Consider the following 5,480-nt stretch of genomic DNA (forward strand, 5'->3'; position numbering starts at 1 on the left):
GTGTATAAAATAAAATCACTATTAAAGTTTGCAATAAGTTTTAACCACATCACTCACTATAAAGTGCAACTATGGTCTCTTTGGTGGTATCAGCAGTCCCAGTGTCAGTAGCAAAAATCCAACCAAAATTCGCAAGAAAATAAAGGGAATACCAATGGTAACCGTAAAAACACTAACCAGTCAGTGCCTTAACCTGCTGCTCTGCGTAAGCGCTTACAAAGAACCATCAACATCGCAACTTCCACCTGCAAATCAGACCGTTCACAAACCAGTAAAACAAAGAACAATGCTGATTACAAATTAGGAAAAAAGTTATCGCGAAAAAAGGACAAATACCTATGTCTAAATGTCACACCCCGGTTTCCACGTGTCTCACCGGTGGGCCCGGTGGAGGATTACCGTGACGTAGTTGGCAACAATATAGTCAAACCACACAATTATATGAATGCACAACAGAAGCATAAAGATAAATATATTTCAACCTTTACTGTAATATCAAAGTATCACCGTGTGTTGAAATAAAATCCACAGGGGATCAAAATAATAATAAAAGTATTGTTCAACAGACAATGCACCAAAAGCTTGCGAGACTCTTAAGATGCTAAGGAGCTATAGCCAGCCGATTACGTTTAGTACCTGCATTTAATATTTTTTGGGAAAATACGTCAGTTTACACTGGTAAATACATTCAACTGACACTTTTGTAAAATGTTTAATAAAATTGATTTGAATGCACAAGGCACAAACTCTTTTATAACTTGGGAGAATTATTTAAATATATAATCTTGTGACCGAATCACATGTTTCTTATGCGTTTAGTAGCCCGGATCAAAACCGGGTTAAATATCAATAGACACACCACATGGCATTAACCGTGGCGGGTAACCAACGGCTATACCTTTATAATAATAGACATAATGCCGAGTGTACGCCTACACTCGGATGTCAGGGTCGTGGCCATTTCGTAAAATGCTGCCAAGGATATCCGGGACATGGTCATTAACCCCCCAAAGGCTTTTAAGTAACAAGACTGTTTAAACGAGTCACATTGATAATACCCAACTACTAACGAATTGGGGTCAATTGCCCGATCAAGCGGTATGCTATATACCATAACCCAAGCCCGTATAACGGAAAATAAGTTAAAAGTATTTACCTTTGCAAGTATAATCCTTAATTGAAATAAATTGCAGATAGCTTTTACTGGTCTCCTATTCTGGAATGAAGGTTTTAAAATAACCCATTAGAATCCTAACGGGTCTTTAATTTAGCCGTAGCTTAGACCGGTTAGTTTCAAAGGATGTTTACGGTTTAATCGCGTGAAAGGCGAAAACCGGGAATGGAATGTGTTTTGGACCCAACAAGCTTGAAGACTCGTTTTATGTGGTTATAATAATCACACTCTAGAATTTGAGGTCAAAACAATATGGTTTGTCCCGTTTCGGCTAATTTATGTAAACTAGTTACATAAACCGAACCGTGCGCGCAAAAGGCGCAACGGGTAACCGTAGGGGTCCTACACTTGTTTCCTAAGTCAATATGCCTTAAAGAGGTTGTGGTATCAGTAGGATACCTTCCGTATTGGCCGTAACGAGTTTAAGTTCATTATACGCCCCGTAGGGGTTTTTCGGTCATTTTAAAGGTTTTTAAAGAGCTTTCTGAGTTCTACAGTAAATCTGAGTTTCCCGAATAGTTTATAAAGTCTAAAATACTTTATTTATTATTTAAAATCAGTAGCAACTGGAATCGGGTCAAAAGACCTTGTAGAACTCAAGTTATGGTCAAAAAGGGCATATTCGGTATTTACCGAACCGATGCCATAACCGTAGGTTATGAGCAGGTCAAAAATAATTAAAAATCTTTAAAAATCTCAAAATATTATTTTACATCAGTGTGTAAAAGGTTTGGTGTCGAAATCTTGGTTTAGATAGGCGTTATGCTAATTGCGCCGTTTATTACAAAAGTTTTCTTTAATTGCGCTATTTAGCATAACTTCTATTCTAGACCTCGGATTAACGTGAAACTTTAGGGACATTCTTAGAATTTAGTAACCAAGGTTATGGTCCTTTCACATGTCCGAAATTCTCGTTTTAATTTGAAAAAGGGCGTTACGGTCAACTTTTAAGCACTTAACGGAAAGGTGTAAAAGACTCGGACAAACAACGAACCGGTTACAGAGGGTGATACCATCATGTAACTTGGTCCTAAGAGAGTCCTAAGGCATATCTACATTACCCTAAAACGGGTCAGAACTGAAGTCAAAGCAAAAGTCAAAGTTTTGCGACTTTCGGCTCCGAACCGGGTCAATATAGCAAATGGCCGGATCAAACAAGCTTAGACTAGTTAATATACTTATTATCATGTTTTATGAGTGTTTCAACAGGTTACATATCATCTACATTACAGATTACGTGTAAAATCGCAAAAATAGCTTTCTGTTGACTTTTTCTAAGCATGTTTGACTCGTCATTTGAACTAGTTAGAGTGGTGATCAGGGGGAATCCTTTTAAGGGTTTATTACCCACATAAATACCAACTTATAACTACTTTCAATTCGAGATATGACTGAGCCATTGAGGACTAATCTCGAAGTCAAACCGTAATTACGACGGTTTGATTTTTAGCTACATAACTAAGCAAAAACTAAACCACAAAGGACTGAACGACTTACAGAAGTCCAATGCAGATAGGAGAAGACTTGAGGGTGTTCTTGAGCTCCAGATGTGATCAAGAAGGTGTGAGGAACATTGTTGCAACATTATGGCCTTTTATATGCAATGAGGATCACTAAGATCATCACACAAGGGTCTACAAGGCTCCCTTGATGATCAACAACTGTCCCTCAGTGCTAAAATATGATTAGGGGTCGCCCATATCTCTGGAAGATCTTGGCATTAATGTTTTACCACTTAAAACAGCCAACAGCCAACTTTTTGTCGCTGGGCGTCGCTTACGGACCGTATGGCATGGGCCTTGCGGTCCGTAAGCCTGTGGCGGAAACACTTTTACCCCTTCACCCCCTTACGGTCCATAAGGCATGACCCTTACGGTCCGTAAGCGATCATCAGTGGCAAAAAAAAAAATTAACCTTTCATGCATTGAACGGTCAACTTGCATCATTGGGTTTTGGGTATGGGAAATGTCAGTATGAGGCCCTATTTAGCCCATGCTTGATCAGATTTTATAATGGGTCATGGGTTTGCATGAGGATGGTTTCAATATAAATCATTTGAATGGTTATTAGTTCTTTAAGATTCAACATTAGTAAACTTAGACCATTTTGATTATTGGTAATGCGCGGATTAAGATATATTAGGTGCTTATTAATTTTGCTTGGGGTCTCGGGATTTATAATACGAAGTCGCTCAGAGGTATAAAATTAACATGTCGACATATTCGAAAATCCTATCGCATATCTTAATTAAATCCGGGTTTATATTATTTTTGTCGTATTTGACACGTGTCATTTATTTATTTGACACAAAAATTCGAGGTGTTACACTAAACGAACCGTGCTACGCGGCTGGGATGGTATTTCTTTAGTCTTTACCTTAAATTTGGCGGTTAGATTACACTATTACAAATTTAAATATTATTAACACTTACATGTTTAGTTGTAGTAAGCAAAAGAGATAATACTCACATGTCTGTATTTTGACATCTTCTACGTATTCTGGCGAAAACAATTGCACACAATGCTTTTTGTAAGATTGGCGTGGGGCTTCGATCTTGGTTTTCTTACTTGGGCCTTCTTCTGTGTCAGATAGAAACAAAAACAAATTGTTTTGCAGATTTTTTTATATATTATAAAGGGGTTCCAGTCCGTAAAGCAAAGAAAGTGTAAGGCGGTAATCTACGAAAAAAGAATGAAATAGGTAGATAGCACATACTCCCTAATGATTTTTAGGACTTCTTAAAATCTTGTTTTCTTTCTTTCTCATGGCTCCAACAAAGTAATATTTCCAAGCTCACATAACCAGCTATACTATCTTTTCATGTAAGGTTAATTCCTAAAATACCAAAGTACTCTAATGTTTGTTCCGTATTAGTTGTATACTTAGTTCTGATTCACTTGTTACACCACAAAACAGAGCACAAGGGAACACAACACTATAAAGCTAGACATAATAGCATCATCGGAACATATTAGAAACATGCAAATGCAAAATTGAAGCAATCAAATGCGTGAAGGAACGAACCTTGATCACAGTTGATGAAGAATCCATGTGAAGAAATGCAGCCCCGAAGAAAAAAATTCGGTCAAACGATTATCAAATAAAAGAACGAAAACTCAATCAGATTGTATTTTGTAGACCAACAGCTACTCATGCCATAGACCACCTCCTGCCGCCGCCCTCCACCATTGCCTGCTATCATCATCATCAGCCTGCCTAAAAATGTACGAAAATGTTACATTCGACACTTTGGCAGCGACAATGATTCCATTTGAGCCTCGAGACTGTGTCTCTCTCTCCCTTCCCACCACCGCCGTAATCGCTCTCTTGGCACTTGCTTCGTCTCATTGGAATCGAAGGCCACGGTCGACACAACAACCTTATTTATGGTCTTTAAGCAGCACCGCCTTGTGTGAATGGACCTTGGACAAAGAGAAATAATTATAGGGATTTTACCTTGGACAAAGAGAAATAAGTTAGAATTAACGTGCAATAGAACTCCAAGAATAATTTTTTTAGGCTTGGCCCAATGTGTAGAAATAGATACCCATCTAATAAATCAATTTTGGCACATCAAAAATTTGAACTCATGAGCCCGAAATACCCCTTTGCGTTCTATGTGGCTGCTCCTAACTATACGCATACGACAACATCCATTTTTAATCTTCTACTATTAACTCAAGTGGATTCATGATAGCATCTACCATATCAAGTATGTACAATCCAGTAATCCTATAATAAAATTCTATCGTTATCCTTGAAAAGCTAATTAAAGTATTGAAAAGCCAATTAATGTGTTTGGGTTTAACAATATATGATAGCCATCAACCATGAAATTAAACTTGTCACCATATGATTTATGTTAAGCCATTCATTCTTGACTTTGTTGGTCAACATGTTTTATCAAATAACTATACTTTAAAAAAATCCCAAAAAACCATGTTCAAAACTCATGTGCTTACCAGAATCAAGGTTGCCAAATATCAAGTGTTTCTAAAGAAATCATACAAAAGTCCATCACACCTTGTGTCACACCCCAACCGATGGCGGAATCATCGGGGCGCGGCACTGAGCGAAACAGATTGTTCAGAAGTTTCCACAACAACTATCATACAATTCAGTTATATAACACGTCCCATACCGTGTCCCAAATAATAACAAGTTATCATAGAAATCAACTAAACAATATGGGAACTGTTCCGACAACTCAGATTCTTAATTATTACAGACCGAATTAAATATTGTTTTAAGACTTCTAGACGGCTAACTGTAGATCTTACTGACTACAGGTGCCAGTACAAGATC

At 37.7% G+C, this 5,480-nt stretch overlaps 1 long non-coding RNA gene across 1 annotated transcript; it reads right to left on the minus strand.

The window, feature by feature from the left end:
• Positions 1–3,501: 3,501 nt before the first annotated feature.
• On the minus strand, positions 3,502–4,358 carry LOC110897149. The gene is made up of 3 exons (XR_002568487.2): positions 4,200–4,358; positions 3,644–3,754; positions 3,502–3,574 (listed from the first exon to the last, which is right to left on the minus strand). It is a non-coding gene; the product is annotated as an uncharacterized LOC110897149 (long non-coding RNA).
• Positions 4,359–5,480: the final 1,122 nt, after the last annotated feature.

Source organism: Helianthus annuus, chromosome 12 (genome assembly GCF_002127325.2).
Source record: "Helianthus annuus cultivar XRQ/B chromosome 12, HanXRQr2.0-SUNRISE, whole genome shotgun sequence".
Classification (NCBI taxonomy): domain Eukaryota; kingdom Viridiplantae; phylum Streptophyta; class Magnoliopsida; order Asterales; family Asteraceae; genus Helianthus; species Helianthus annuus.